The 16,730-nt window shown below is 45.9% G+C and overlaps 1 protein-coding gene across 2 annotated transcripts in view; it reads right to left on the bottom strand.

Annotated features, from left to right (window-relative positions):
* The window catches only part of EEPD1 (endonuclease/exonuclease/phosphatase family domain containing 1), a 206,654-nt gene that overhangs the window by 152,348 nt on the left and 37,576 nt on the right, over positions 1–16,730 (bottom strand). For both annotated transcript variants that reach the window (XM_045495311.1, XM_045495312.1), the window contains one exon: positions 8,039–8,172. The gene's annotated coding sequence lies outside the window, so the exon portion shown is untranslated. The remainder of the gene's footprint in view (positions 1–8,038; positions 8,173–16,730) is intronic.

Raw genomic sequence — 16,730 nt, 5'->3', positions numbered from 1 at the left:
TAGGGATCCAACTGTCCTGCACAATAACAGGATGGAGGTGGGGTTGTCTTCCCATCAATGATTTCCACTTCAGCACTGTGCATCCTGCTTGTGAAGTTGCTTGCTTAATTCAGTTTCCAGAATAAACCTTTGCCTAGATCCCGCATTACATGACCTAATAATAACAAAAATAGCTACTCTAATAAAAGGTACTTCCTGACCTCAAATCAAATCTGAATATCATATGTAAGCACTCACATTTCTTGGATTGGAAAAATGAGGCTCAGAGAGGTTAAGCTGCTTGCCCATGATCACACAGCAAATACTGGCAGAGTCAGCCTTCAAACACAGGTTTTTCTAACCCCAAGAGTTTTCTACACTCCCACTGAGAGAACAGTGCTGATTTGCTTTTAAAGAGTTATATTCTTTTAATGAAGAGACTGCTTTTCAGGAGGGCAGGCGGAAGGGAATGAGTCTAAGATTCATGACATCTCCAATTCCTTGACACATGGGAAAACAGCATGAAGCCCGTGGGGTGGGGGTGGGTGAGTGAGGAATTCATACCTGTTCAGAGGCCTTCTTTGAAGCTTGAAGCAATTCTAAATATAGTTCCTCCGAAACTACCCATAATTAGGGTGCCTAACATGTACTATCGCATACCAATAATCCCATCGCACTACAGTAATCCCATGAAATAGACATTACTTTGCAAAATTCTCACAGCTTCAGGAGGTAGGTCCTATTGTTCCCCCCACGTGTCAGATAAGGTGGGTGAAGCATGGGGTGGTTAAGGCCTTGCCCACGGCGGCCGCTTAGGAAGTGTGTGAGTGGATGGGGTTCCAGAATCTCATCCCGTTACTCCATTTTAGTTCCTGTTCAGCCCTACCACCATCGGATTTGTTTTATGTGTTTATTTTCTGTGTTCTTCTTCCTAGACTTTAGTGTCATAAGGGTGAGGGACTAACCCCTCTTGTTTACATCTGTGGACCCAGCTACTTGAGACCCTATAGACGCTCCAACACGAGTTTTGAATAAATTAACAAGAAGCATTACATGGCTTACTCTTAGGTTCTGGGTTCATCTCTTGTAATGGGAAAAGGAGGAGCCTAAATCAGGAACATGGCTCACCGAGGCAGGGTTTTCATGGGAGGTGAGGTGTTTTCAGAACTTTGGTGGAGAGTTCTAGATGAGGGGAAGTTCAGTTCGTGTTCCTTTTTTCTCCCCCTGGCCCCACCTCAGTTCTTTTTCCAGGTTCCTGCAGGCTCTGGTCAGGATGGAGACACTCCTCACCCTTACTGGAACCAGAGGATAACCCTCAGTGTCCCAACCACCACTAGTGTTCCTTCCTAGAGGAAATCTGTGAAGCTGTCCTTGCTTTTCCTTCCACGTTTGGCCTGTGCTGTGAAAGGATTAGAGAGAGGCCTAGAGCTCATCTGCTTGTTTTTTTTTAATGTTTATTTTTTAAATTTATTTTTGAGAGAGAGAGCGAGACAGAGAGAGCGCGCGCGCGCGCGCGCGCGCGCGCACAAGTGGGGGAGGGGCAGAGAGAGGGGGAGACACAGATTCCAAAGCAGGCTCCAGGCTCCCAGCTGTCAGCAAAGAGCCTGACGTGGGACTCAAACTCACAGACTCAAACTCACGGACCGTGAGGTCATGACCTGAGCCGAAGCTGGACTGAGCCACCCAGGCACCCCTGCTTGTTTGTTTTTAAAGTGAAAATAAAAATGTTCTGTTTCCAGGACTGTCACCCAGGGCTGTGATTAGCTGGTAATAGACAGCAAGGTGTGTAAATACAATAAATTTTAAACATTATTCACCATTCAATGTTCAAAAAATTCCAGAATATGGCTATCTACCTGATTGAGCCCAGAGAGACCTGTGTTGGACTGTAACATGCAGGCCTGAAAAATGATACATTTGTATTGTCTTAAGGCACAAAACACAAACAAACATACACACGCCTTGTACAACACTCCTCCCTACACACACACACACACACACACACACACACACACACAGGCTAACATTAATTTTTCTTTCTTTCTTTCTTTCTTTTCTTTCTGGATGTAACAGTTTTAAGCTTTCTCTCTATATATAGTTTCATGTAATGACCACAACAGGACAGAAAGTTCCATCACCCCCAAAACTCTCTGTGCTCCCCCTTAGTGGTCACACATTCCCCACCCCTAATCCGCAGCAACCACTGATTCATTCCCCATTGCCATATTGTTTTCTTTTTCCAGAACATCCTTGGCTTGTTCCAAATCTCAGGGAGAAAGCATTCCCTTAGAATTTTTTTTGAGTGTATCTATTGGTGCTAAGTTCTCTCTGCTTTCCTTCACTGAGAAAGTTTTTATTTCATCTTCATTCCTGAAGGATGTTTTCACCAGACAGAGAATACTGGCTTGACAGTTTTTGCCTTTTAGCCCTTTAAAACTGTGGCTCCTTTTCCTTCTGGTGTCCAGTGTTTTATACAAGAAATCTGCAATCCTACAAATTAATGTTTCCCTCTGTACAAAGTGCCATTTTTCTCTGGTCGCTTGTAAGGTTTATTTTTTTGTCTTTGTCTTAGTTTTTAGCAGTTTGATTAGACTGCTTTGGGGCATGAATTCCCTTGGGTTTATCTTATTTGAGGTTCACTGAGATTTTTCAATCTGTTTCTATCTTTCATCAAATCTGAGAAGTTTTTACCCATTATTTCTTCAAATAATTTTTTTTTTTTTTCACCATAGTCCCTTCCCTCTCCTTCTGGGACTCTGACAAGATGAATGTTAGACTTCTTGGTATTGTTCCACATATCCTCAAGCCTCTGTTCATTGTTTTTCTAATTTTTTCTCTTTGTGTTCACATTGGATACGTCCTATTGATCTGTCAAGGTCACTGACTCTTCTCTATTTTGCTATTGATCCCATCCACTGCATGTTTTATTTTGGTTATTGCATTGTTAGGTTCAAAAAAAAAGTCTATTTAGTTATTCTGTCTTCTATTTCTTTATTTCTTTTTATCTCTCTATTCACTTCAAGAGAATTTATCCTTGTTTCCTGGAGCATAGTTATAGCTGCCTCAGCATCTTTATCTAATAATTTCAACATGTGTGTCCTCTTAGAGTTGGCGTCTCTTGACTGTCCATTCCCTTATCAGTCGAAATTTTTCTTGTTCCTCATATGCTGAATAGCTTCAGATTATATTCTAGGCATTTTGAATATTATGTTCTGAGAATCTATGCCTCGTTTAAATCCTGAAGACAATGTTGGATTCAGTTTTGTTTTATTTTAGCAGGCAACTGGATCTGGCCAAGCTGTAGGCTCAAGTCCTGACCTGCCTCCTGTGGACTGTGGTTCTAATGTCAGTTCAGTTTCCAAAGACTTTGCAGTACTGTGCAGATCTGTTTTCAGTCACCCAGTGGCCATCTGGGTGCCTGGGTGATGCTCTAATCCACGGCTGAGCTCTCAAAGCACACAGAGCTTAGACACGAGCCTAGGAGTTCAGATGGGGCCTCTCTCTTAAGAGCTGTCCTTTCTGAAATCATTCTGACACTCTCACCCCCTGTGGCCCTCTGGTAAGAGAGCTGGGGCATTAGTTCCCTGATGTACTGTGCAATCTCCAGAGTGTTTCTGAGTATGGGGCCAAGCAGTGGAAGACAAGGAGAGAAAAAAAATGGATGGAATTGTGTCCTACCTCTTTGAGACCATAGTGGTCAGAAGGAAGATTTCCCTCTCTCAGAACTTTAGGCACCTTCCTCGCTGTTGTCACCATTGCTACCGCTGCTTTGAGGTTAGCTGGGGGTCCAGGTAGGAGAATGAAAGGAGCCAACCAGGGGTTTTCCCCACTTCCTCTGACCCTTAGGAGACCCTTTTCCCACTCCTGGTCCAGAAAGCAAGGGTTCCTTTAACAGCACATTCTGTTTGCATCTGGTGTGCATTTCTAGTTTTCAGACTGCCTATGAGTTGAGAAGGCAGATGGTCCCAGAGGGGAGGAAATGGGAGACTCAACACAGGTTTGGTGATACTTCAGATTCTGATCTCCTTCTCCAATCCACCTGCTCCTGATTCCTTTCATTGTCCTCAGATAGCTGCTCTGCACGTTCTGTCTAGGATTTTTTTGTTGTTGTTGTTGCATTCAGTGGGAGAGGCATGTTGGAGTACACGTACTCCATCTTGCTCAGAACAAGAACCCAAATATATATATATTTTTTTTAATCCAGTTTTTTAAACAGTAAAGGAACCTTGCCTTAAGCAGCAGGCACAATGCCTAATACTAATTGCCAGGGTTGCCTTCACACGGCCTCAAATAGCTGCATTCTTCTTGCTGGATTGGGCCTTCTGGCCATGTTAGAGGTAGGCTGTGGCAGGCTGTGCCCTGATAGGGTTCCTGAGGCTGGGAAACTTGCAGCTGGTGACCATGGACATCAATTCCCTCTTCTGCAAAATGGGGATAACTACAGCGTCCACTTTGCTGTGCAGCTAGGACAAGACTATGGATGCACATAAGAGGCACTCAGTAAATAACCATTTTTATTTGTTTCTCCAAGATGTGTGGGCCCAGCCGTAGCAGCACATAGAGTTGTCCTTGAATCTCCAAGGACCAGCAGGTCCCTGGGACCAGACTCCATTTTTAGTGATAATTGGATGCTTGTTATCACCTAAGATCTGACTTAACAGCTATTTAACACTTTAGCAAGAAGAAAAACAAGCAGCTGTGTCTTGATGGCAGTCAGATGGCCAACACATCAAAATTCGTTGGCATGACCCAGTACTTTACCTACAGGCAAGTTTTAAAGACCTCATCTTATTTAAACAGTTCCATTAAAATGTTTTTCTCTCAATTTCTATGAAGAGGCAGGGAAAAAAAGATACTATGTATTTTCTTCTAGCATTTTTACTTAATGGGTGAGGTCACACTTAAAAGCAGCTTCCACATGTTCGGCAACATTCAGGGACAGTCTGGTCAATGGAAAGGAGTAATGTTCCCACTTAAGAGGTGGGAGCCAGTGACTGGGTCAGTAATATTCCACTGGCTTCCCTGAGAAACCTAACAGGGACCATGGCAGGAGTGAGAAGAGGGGAGCATAGAAGGGAGCAGAACCAGGCGACTGCCCTGCGGGGAACCAATTGCCTTGGACTTATCCACAGCCTCGGTGCTGTGAGTCCTCCCTATGAAACCTGGGGTACATGGGTCTAGAAATGGACCAAAGTTGGAGGAATATCACAGCCAGGCTGATGGAGATGTGGAATTAGGGAGGGTGGAATCAGATGGATCTGCTCTTGGTAGTTACTGCTTTTGGCAAATTGTTCAATCTATCTGAGCCTTGAGTTCTTTATCTGAGCCTTGAGTTCTTCACTTGCAGAGTGGGGGAAACAGACATCCCCCTCTTATGACTGGGGGCGAGATTAGAGGTAACGCGTATGGCACAGCCGTGGGGACTGGGGTCCAGGGGATCTCGATAGCGGTGCTTTCTTCTTACAACACAGATGTCCTATGGGACCCATCTGCCTCCAAGACCTGAGGAATGATCCCAAATCCCCACCCTGCCTACTACCAATGGGGGGTTTCAGTGAAGCCCTAGGCATCATTTTTCCTGCTTCCACTCCATTATGCTTTCCTTAGTTATTAAATCTAACCCAGATGTGGAACTCAGCTTGACACACACCACGCATGCACACACACACACAAACACACACACACACACACTCACCATCCCTCAAAGCCACCTGGGTGGTCCAGTGGTACTGATACCTTGGGGATATGGAGATTTACAGCAGAAAAACACAGTAATACGAAACCACCTATAGACAGCCTGGTTTGTTGGGCTTTTTGTCTTTCAGACATTTCTGCCCATCTTCCTCTCCCCTTCCCTCTACCCCTCCACCTACAGGCGTAGTGGCTCCCACCACCTCTTGGGGGCCTTCTCCCAACTCAGGCCCACGGCTCTCACCTTCCACTTCCAAAAGCTCACTGAGTTATTTTCCTAAAGATGTGTGGCTCTTTCCCAGAGTCTTCTGGGAGCAGCTGGTAGAGTGATCTATCTATTTTGCTCTGCAATCTCCTGCACCAGCATCTGATGGCAGGTATCAGCACTCTATTCTCCTCCTGGAGTACAGGGCCTATGTTCGTCTCCACTACCGCCATCTTCCCAGGGCCCCACACCGCTCCTGGAACAGAACATGCTCTGGATAGACACAACCTAATCGGCTGATGGCATAAATCATTTTATGATGCAAATTAGGTAACCAGTCTTTCTATAACAGTGGCATCCCCGTCACCTCCACAATCACAGGTCAGGATGTTACTACCACTTTGGGCCACGCTGAACTGATCTGGGTTATAATTCCAGTTCGCTTATCGCCCGCTGTTTGACCTTGGCCAAGTCACTACCCCAACCTGAGCCTCAATTTCATGATCTTTTAAATGGGAGCGATGATAGCTATACCCAGAGCCAAATTTACTGTGAAGCTAATGAAGGTAAATCTATAGGTAGTAGCCCTCACTTCTATATAAATACCTGCTTTTGTACCTAATTTTTGTGTTGGTAAATTTGTGTTCATTTTCTACAAGGGCTCCCCAAATTGTATACAACTTGGGCACCATGAACCTGGCTCTTGGTTGATGTGAGACTGTGAAATGCACGTCAGTGCTCGTCCTAGAGGGCTCCAGGATCGGAAGCCTTGTGACAAGAGAGCCAGAAGTATGGAACGTAAGGTAGATTTCTTACAGGCACCCCTCGCCCACTGACAGGCTCCTGCAAACTTGGGCAAACTTCCAAAGGGCCTGAGTCCAGCTTCTCTCAGGCAGACACTGACTCACCCTTTTCCGGGGTGGGGGGGAGGGGGGGTATCGGGAGAGGAATCTCTGGACTCCTACAGGTGACCTGACAGCCTCCCACTAGCCTCTAAGCCAGCTCCGCTTTGCTCAAACCCCTGTCCATTCCCTTCTGGAGGCCATGGTGGAGCCAAAGGGGAGGAAGTGTTCCAGCCGGTGTCCTTCCCCAGCTCAACAAAGGCCCTGTTGCAGCCACTTGAGACACCGCATTACTGTAATTTATTCCTGCATTCCATTTCCTGACCCTCAGGTACACAGAATTGGATTATGCGTGAATCACCATCCTTGGTTCATGACATTCTCTTGTTTTGGTCCACGTCTGACCTTCTGTTGGAACTTCCTTGGGCTTTTGGTTTTACTTTTTAACGTAATAAGGACTGAAAAACCATCACTCAGAACAAAAGCTAGGACCATGACAGAAACCTACAGTCTGCTCTGTGTGCCCCACGCCCACCTGTGTTTTCAAACACTGAAGTCCAGTCCCATAGCACATCCGGCTCCAGGCCTCTGCTGTCCCTCTCACCATCTCAGAGCCACCCCAGGGAAGCTGGGTGAGATGTAGTGGTACAGGGCTGGGCCGGGTCCAATCAGCCAGACCAGACAGGGCTCCCTTCTCATGGAGGAAGGAGAGTGGCTGGGATTGTACATCCAGAAACTTCTATTCACCTTTGATGAACCCAAGAGTCTCCCCCTCAGGACCGTTGACTGTGTCTGACATCGAGTGGGCTTACTGACTGGATGGAACAAGGCCCAGGAATTCTGTGTTCCCTGGAAAGTTGGCCACTGATATTAGTCTTCCATGTAAGGGCAGCAGTTGCTCTGAGAGAGCTTACAGCCAACAGCCCATGATGGTGACCCCAAGCCACCTGATCTAGCTGGAGGCTCAGCAACCACAAGCCAGAAGAGCCACATTCTTTCTAATCCTTCCCCCTCTCTGTCTACCCCCAAGACATACTAATTCCTTTAGAATAAATCAAAATGGGGGGCACCTGGGTGGCTCAGTTGGTTAAGCGTCTGACTTCAGCTCAGGTCATGATCCCACAGTTCATGGGTGCGAGCCTCACGTCGGGCTCTGTGCTGACAGCTCAGAGCCTGGAGCCTGTTTCCGATTCTGTGTCTCCCTCTCTCTGCCCCTTCCTCACTCTCACTCTGTCTCACTCTCAAAAATAAATAAACATTAAAAAAATTTTTTTTAGAATAAATCAAAATGGGAAGGAAGACTTTCCCAAATAGACCTTACCTGCTTGAAAATCCCTCAGATTTCTTCACTTTTGCAATACGTTGTTTCCCCCCCCCCTCAGTACCGCCTGTATTAAAAGCCTTCTCTTGATAACAGAGAGCTTTCAGGTTGATCTTCAACCTAAGGTAGATTTCCTAAACAAAGGCAAAAAGAAGCAGATCAGTGTGGTTTATTTAATCGAAACTTTATAAAGTCTCATTGTGTGGTCCTTTTGGGTCTAGGCACGGAACAATTAAGTAGTGGTATCGCACATTGCTACAACCAGGGCAGGCTTGATGTCAAAATACAAGCAGTCAAAATACAAAATCGATTATTTCCTCTCCAAAGGGCCTTTTTTTTCAGGTTGTTCTCAGCCTAGAAGAAGCATAAGTCTAAAGACAAGAAAATTCTTCCCAGAGACACAGTACAACTCAGACAGATGGGGTGGTCAGGGCAGGCGAGCATCACAGAGCACGAAGCCATCCCGGGGTTCTGGGAAGCCCACCCTGCAGAGCCCACATCTCAACATCTACATCTGCACAGACCTGTGCAGTAGCACGGAGCAACCAGGAGAGCAGGGCTCCTGAACATAGGGCCTAGAAACATGAAATTTGAGCAGTTGTAGCTAGAAAGAAGGAGACCCCTTTCCTTATTATTATATTTGAAGCCCTAGCAGAAGGGGTGAGCCATCCAGAAGAGACTGGAGGGCGACAGGAAGTGTGTGGTACAGAAGATCAATAGAGAATGACAGAAGACACCATCAACTGGAAGGGACTAAAGCATTTCCCACAGCTCAATCTGGCTATGGTTTCACCAGCCATTAGTGTGACAGGCTTGGAAGGAAATATGGGGGATACACCCTATATTTATTTGTCCTTGGTGCATTCTCACTGAAGTTAATCATTCAATAGTTTATTCTGTAGCATGTGACGGGCTACAGGGGTGTAACTTAATCAGGGCTCTTCCGTATACAGGTTTGCCTAATTTGAAAGCCCGTTTCCAACCTGGGCAGGGAAGTCTCGGGAGCTGTGATGGGAAAATGGGAAACAGGGTCATCTGTGGTTGACATGCAAATGCAGGTGACATGAGCAGGGAATGTCTACCTGTTGGCTTCACCTGGGGATTGCTCTGGAGCCAATATGCTGCCAGCCGCTCCAGACAAACCACTGTCACTGGGGCTTCTGCATGGCCACGAGTGAAAGGGAGAAGTAGATTTTGAACAATGAATAATTTATTTTCCAGGTCAACTTTGGGATGCCAGTAATTTCATTTCCAAGACCATCTGCCTACAGCAGAGGGTGACTTGCTGTGGGGGAGGGGATCTGTGCCCCATCTGGAGAGGAATGTCCTGCAGACAGCTGACAGTCTGCATTGGGGAATATTTATGGCATCTGCACAAGTGAAGGCCCATTTGTATTTGCATTCAAGGAAAGGATAGTAATAGATGCTTAATGAAACTCAAGTGGTATTAGAGCATGAGGCTCACGTTAAGTAGGTAACCTCAAGCTAATGAGCCTTATTAGTACAGAACAACAGCAGTAGCAGCCACAGAAAGATGGGCAGTGAGGGCATCAATGGTGGGGAAAGAAAGAGTACTTTTCGTTACAGCTGCATTTTTATGTGAACAGTTAGATGTGACGTGGAAACGTGAATAGGATATGACTGAAAAGCACACCGGTTCATAGAAGAACCATGTGGAGAATTTTGCAAAAGAATTTTGAAATTAATGTTTGTATTAGTCTCCTATCCCTGCTCTAACAAATTACCACAAATGCAGGGGCTTAACCAACACAAATGTATTATCTTACAGTTTTAGAAGTCACGGGTCTGAGATGGTGTTTAAAGTCAAGGTATCAGCGGGGCTGCGTTCCTTCTGGAGGCTCAAGGGGAGAATGTCTTTCCTTACCTTTTCCAGGTTCTAGTGATGGGTTTGTGGTCCCTTCCCCCATCTTCAAACCCAGCAGGGTGGTATCTTCAAGTCTCAATCTCTATTTCTCTCTCTCTCTCCCTCCACCAACCCCTCTGCTTCCATCACTACACCTCTGCCTCACCCTTGCAATGACTTTCTAATTACAATGGGCCCACACAAATAATCCAAAATAATCTCTCCATCTCTCCATGATTCCCTTATTTGAATCTGCCAAGACCCTCTTACCAGGGAAGGTAACAAACATATTCCCAGGTTCAGGGAATTAGGATGTGAACAACAATGGGGGGTGAAAGCATTATTCTACCACGATGTTGTGTTGTAAATGGTGAATCTTAAAAAATAACTTATTTTGTAATAATTTTAGGCTTATAGAAACCTAAGGTTGTACAGGGTAGTATGCCTTTTTTTTTTTTTTTCAGAAACGGGTAAGCCTAGTTTTTTTTTTAGTTTTATTTTTTATTTTTTAAAATTTACATCCAAATTAGATAGCATATAGTGCAACAGTGATTTCAGGAGTAGATTCCTTAATGCCTCTTACCCATTTAGCCCATCCCCCCACCCAGAACCCAATTCCAGCAACCCTCAGTTTGTTCTCCATATTTATGAGTCTCTTCTGTTTTGGCCCCCTCCCTGTTTTTATATTAGTTTTGTTTCCCTTCCCTTATGTTCATCTGTTTTGTCTCTTAAAGTCCTCATATGAGTGAAGTCATATGATTTTTGTCTTTCTCTGACTAATTTCACTTAGCATAATACCCTCCAGTTCCATCCACGTTGTTGCAAATGGCAAGATTTCATTCTTTTTGAGCAATACTGAGTAATACTCCATTGTATATATATACCACACCTTCATTATCCATTTATCCATCGATGGACATTTGGGCTCTTTCCATACTTTCGCTATTGTTGATAGTGCTGCTATAAACATGGGGGTGCATGTGTCCCTTCGAAACAGCACACCTGTATCCCGTGGATACATTCATCCATTTTGAGTTTATTTTCATGTATGGTGTAAGAAAGTGGTCCAGGTGTATTCTTCTGAATGTTGCTGTCCAGTTTTCCCAGCACCACTTGCTGAAGAGCCTGTCTTTATTCCATTGGATATTCTTTCCTGCTTTGTCAAAGATTAGTTGGCCATACGTTTATGGGTCCATTTCTGGGTTCTCTATTCTGTTCCATTGATCTGGGTGTCTGCTCTTATGCCAAGTGAGCCTTTTGAAAACAGTGTTTTCATCTCTGTTCAGGTTGTACACATGTTTTTGCATTGAAAATTATTTGCAAACAAATGAGCCATCTATGAAAGTGCTTTGTGTTCTTTGGAGGGAAAAAAAAAAGTGCTGTTTAGTGCAAGGCATTTGTGATACCCTGCTGCCTTCAGAGGAAAACCACACAGTGTTCCTTGATGGGAGTTTCCAGTCTCTTCCATCCCTGGGAACTTCTTGGGGCTGGTCCTCAAGAGACAGGACCCAGACCTCATGACCATTATTGCCCCATGCAGACAGATAAAGTTAAGATGACTTCTCTCTACCTGTTGGAAAGCACATTCCACTCAGGAAGTCCTTCTCAGTGTCACCTACTTCCTGTTTCCTTCAATTGTTTCTTTGGATGCTTCTAGGCATTTGCCTACTTGTAACTGGCTGGGCAAGTGGTACCTGGGAAGCTTTGCCAGGTAGTTTGCCTGAGTCATCTGTGCCTGTGTGGTGAGATCCTCAGGGATGCTTCATGGGAGTCTTAGGGACACTGTGATCCCTTCACCAGCTCCTGCTTAAGAATCTTCCCCTGCTACAGATTCTGGCTCTGGAATAGAACTAACCCTGATGGTGATGGGAGGCTGGTGATGGGCATGATGGCTTCCAAACCCAGGTGTGCATCAGGATCACCTGCTGTGCTTTGCAGGAAATATACCACAAGATGACTCTGGAACATCTTGTTGCTCAAGAAAGCAAGGGAGGCACCTGGGTGATTCAGTCGGTTAAATGACCAACTTAGGCTCAGGTCATGGTCTCATGGTTTGTGGGTTCAAGCCCCGCGTCAGGCTCTGTCCTGACAGCTCAGAGCCTGGAGCCTGCTTCGGATTCTGTGTCTCCCTCTCTTTCTGCTCCTCCCCCACTCATTCTCTGTCTCTGTCTCAAAACTAAATAAAACGTTAAAGAAAATTAAATTAAAAAATCAAGGAATTAAAGAGTGATGGGAACATGTCAAAAGGACACGGGGACCAGACTGAAAGCTGAATCTGGGACAATTTGAACATCGCAATAAATAGTGATAGTAATGGATTATAAGCCACTGAATAAATGAATAAAAAAGCTGCCCCTAGTCCATACTCACTTGTATAATTAGCTAAGCAAGTAAATAATCAGAGGAGGTTCTTGCTAATATATATGTGTATATATTTATGTATATATATATATATATATATATATATATATATATATATACATATATATATATACATATATATATATATATATATATATATATATACATATATATATATACATATATATATGTGTATACACACACACACACACACACACACACACATATACCCCATGCCAGAGATTCACCTGCTAAAATGCTGCCTCAATAGATCTAGAGTGGGGCCCAGGCACAGCAGTTATAGAAGGACCTGAAGTATTTGTCGTGTCATTCACTCTTCATCTGTTGAAACCTGTGTGTCAGGTGATGTACAAGTTGGGAAACCAAAGGGCAAAAACGTCCTGCTCTCCTGGAGCTCAGGGCAGAGGTGCTACTTAGACATCTAAACAATCCCCTGGGAGGTGGGCTCTGGGGTCTCGGAGCCCCGAAGAATGAAGAGGACTTTGCCAGGTGGACGGGGAGAAAAGGGCATTCAAGACCTAGGGAAAAGCAAAGGTGTGGAGGAGGGCAGGGCGCGAGGGTGATCTTATCACGCAGGTGGTGAGTGTACCACAGGATTGCGACAGTGGAGGGCGAGAGCAGTTCGCACAGACTCTGGAGCACACGCCCTGAGCCAGGCAGTGGCCTGGGCACGCTTCGTCTACGGAGCCCTGGAATCTTCACCACAGCCACACTTGACACGGAAGGACACAACAGAGTGAGACTGAGGGACTTGCTGAAGGTCACACTGCTGGCATTCTGGAGCACACACTTTTAACCCTTTGCTGGGCTTTAAATCCTTGCTTTTCAACTGACCAGCAGTCTTGGTCTCCCCTGGGAACTTAGTAGACGTGCAGAATCTCAGAAAACCTGCACTTCAACTTGATCCCCAGGATAGTCACACGCACCTTGAAGTCTGAAAAGTGTCAGTGTAGGTAGGTCTCTCTGATGTCTGCTAGAAGGATGGACCTCCATAGGGACAGTGGGCGGGGAGTTGGCAAGACCAGGTGGAGGTCTGTCATGGTGCTCTTATGAGGGGGGAAGGGGCCTGGTGGCACTGACACGGTGCTAAACTGGTCTCCCCCACATGGGCTTTCTCTCCACATCGTGACCGTAAGTTCCCGCGGTGCTGTCTCCAGCAGATCTAGCATGGCGATGTCCATCCATCAAGTCAACAGACGTAGGCCGACTCAGCGTTCTGTGGATGGATCACTGACTCCAGACTTGGAGCCATGAGATTGCCCACGGCTTCACACGCTTTCTGCAATTCCACCTCCTTCATCCGAGCGCTGACCTCACATCCACGGGGATATCTGCCCTCCTGCTGGCCTGTCCAGTCACTTCCCGGGCTCAGCCTCTTCCTGCTGCCTCAGTCATTCCAGTGGCAGGTGTGAGCCATGAAGGTGATACTTAATGGCAGGAGGGAAGTGAGTGTGGGAGCCCACACAGTGACCAGGCCATCCACTCCCTACAGATGGCTGGAACATCACTCATCACTGAATAAAGAAAACCCTATGGCCATTGTCACTGTCCTCACTGTAGGAAGAAAAAAAAAAAAAAGTATCCCAAAGCAGCAGTAACTATTATAGAATTGTGGATTTTCTGTTGTGGGGAGCTTTGTCCAACCAAGAAAGCTAGATATGGATGTATGTCAAATGGTGTAATTTCTCTGAGTTTCCACAATCACTGGTGACTTCCACATTATTAAGAACTCATTATTAACCCCCAAGTGACCTCGGTTCTGGGCTTTCATTCTTGGCTGCGGGGCTGCTGGTGTTTTTGCCCGGCAGTTTGCCCCGATGGACGTTGTTCTGCATTTCTTTTCCCTGGTTAGGATTTAAACTGAGGATTTGAGTGTGAACTAAAATGTATTTCCATTAAAGGTATTTCTATTGCCATGAGGGAAATAACTCCAAGACATTCTGATATTCCCATGACTCAATCATAATTAATATTAATAATAATTACTAACGTTTATTGATGTTCCCTCCCTAAAAATTTCTGCTGTCATTAACTTACCCCAAATTCCCTAGAAAACAGGAGAGACCTGGTTCTTTTCCCTTTAGCACCCTTGAGCACAGGGACTGTGTTTCTCATCTCAGAATCTCACTGGCCAAGTGGTTAGCTCAATGAGTGAACACTCTGGCTGCTTTCAACCCAAGAAATCCTGTATCTAAGAAAACAGACTGTGGAGCAAGCAGAGAGAGAGCTCCAGGGTGGGGCGGCACTGACCACTGGCCCATCCACACACTCTTTCTGTTATATGGATGGAGAGGAGGAGCCAGCAGAAGGGAAAGAAACCACTGAAGCAATAAGATACTATTGCAAAGCTCTCTGGGAATTAGGAGATGGTAATTTTGAATGGATGACCAGGTTTCTCAATATCAAAACCACTGAAAAGATGAGCATCTCCAAGACAGTCAGGTGACATCCCAGGGTAGAGATTTGGTGAGACTAGGGAAGGAGGGTGTGGTGAGCCATGACTGGGGGTGTGTGTTTAGCTGTGCCCTGGCCCAATTCATTCATATTCCCGAACCCCCTGCCCAGCCTTGACCACTGGGGCCCTACCCCCTAGCCACAGGAGCCTAACAGGGCTAACTTTTCTGCCCCACCCTCTCCCTTTTTTCTAGTGCAGCCCTTGTCAATCATCCAAGTCCATGAGCAACACCAGTCTTCAGTCTCCAGGGTTCCTTTCCCTCTTAGTGACCCCATTAGAACTCCACCACCGTGGAGCCCAGATAACCTACTCTTGACCTCTCTGTGGCTCCTTCTCCTTATCTGGAAATGGGATAAATTTTAACTGGAAGAATACGTTGAAGGCACTTTGCTTAGTGCTTCAGAGCATTAAATAGCCAAGCCTGGAATTCTTGTTGTGCTGTCATTCATACCCCGCCCTCTCAGCGTAGGCCACAGGCAAGGACAGGAAGGGCGGCAGGAACCTGCCTGATTTCACGAAGAGCTTGGTTCAGGAATGCCAAGCCAGGGTGAGTAGGTGGAGGGAAATGACGTCTGGCCCTTCCTGGGTGAAGGTGCCCTTTGCCTTTGGGAAAAAACTGTTTAATTTGGGGAGGATCCCAAACAAAGGAGGCTCCAGAACAAGAGAGGTGGGGTTCGAGAGCAAAGGCAACTGCCCACCAGCCAAGCTTCCTTCCACGGTGGAGTGGACACAGGTTCCCCAGGTGCTGAGGTGACAAGGGCATCCAGCCAGTCTCTCCCTGCCTCATCTCAGATGGCAAAAATTAGCATCCCCCTCTGTGTTCTCTGTGGTCTCCTGACAAAAGTTAAAACAAACTGCGATCCACAAAAACTTAGTGTTTGGCACTATTATTAGTGAATTAAATCATTAGCTTAAGGGTGAAAATGCCATGCCAGTGTGCAGAGTAGATATTCTACCACCTTCTACAGGAACTGAAATCCCACTGTGTGTCAGAAGAGTCAGTTGGGAAAGGAAAGGCTCAGTGTGTTCCAGGGAAACGCAGGTGCGGGGAGCACTGTTCACGATCCGCAAGAACCGTCACACGGGGGGCACAGTGCAAGCTTCCCAACCTGCCTGTGCCAGGGACTTTGCCACAATGCAGGACTCCTGTCTCAGAAGGACAAGAGAAAGTGTTCTGGCCTTAAGCCTTGCCAGGTGGGAATGACCTTTACTGTGTGAGCTTGGAAGGAATCTGCCCCAGACACTTTTGTTTTGCATGGTTTTACAACAATCTTAAAGTGTTCTTTAGGGTTTGAAGTCCTCTCTGGGCTCTGGAACAGCAGGGGGTTGTAGGTTGTTAATGGTATTTCTGAAAGGAGAATCTCCAGCCCTTGGTAGTTGACAGTTGGTCTCCCAGTAGTCAGATTCTTATTGCTGGAAACCTAGACCTAGGCCTTGAAGTCCACTTGACGTTGGAGAACATCCCCTGAATAATGCCATGGCTGGCACTGAAGTGCTTTAAGGATGGATGGGCCTTAGGTTCCAGATTTCAAAGAGGGTTCTAGGCACCAACAGCATTCAAAAGCAAGTGGGAGGAAGGGAAGGGGGTCCCATTTACAGAGCGCTTTATGGACAAGGTGCTGTAAACTTGTCTTTATTCCTCACGTGAACACCCTGAGACAGGGCTTAGAGTGTCCCTTTCAGAGATAATGAAGCCAAGCCCTCGCTTTGATGAAGTAAACTTGCCCAGTGTCCCAGGGCTTGCAGTCAGTTGCCAGACTCTAAAACCCCTATCCTATGCCCTATATCACAATGGCTCCTGTACTAATGTTCCCCATCAAGGGACTCCACAGGGGTTGGCTAACAATCCATCATCACACTGTGGCATACCACTTGTCCCACCCTGCAAGTTTTGTGTCTAGCCCTGTAAGGGGCTGAATTGTGTCCCCTGCAAAAGACATGTCCAATCCTTACCCCTGGTGCCTGAGAATGTGACCTTATTTGGAAATGGG

This window comes from Leopardus geoffroyi, chromosome A2, assembly GCF_018350155.1.
Source record: "Leopardus geoffroyi isolate Oge1 chromosome A2, O.geoffroyi_Oge1_pat1.0, whole genome shotgun sequence".
In the NCBI taxonomy this organism is placed as follows: Eukaryota; Metazoa; Chordata; class Mammalia; order Carnivora; family Felidae; genus Leopardus; species Leopardus geoffroyi.
Note: the sequence above shows the minus strand (reverse complement) of the source record. Positions and strands in the feature narration are given on the sequence as shown.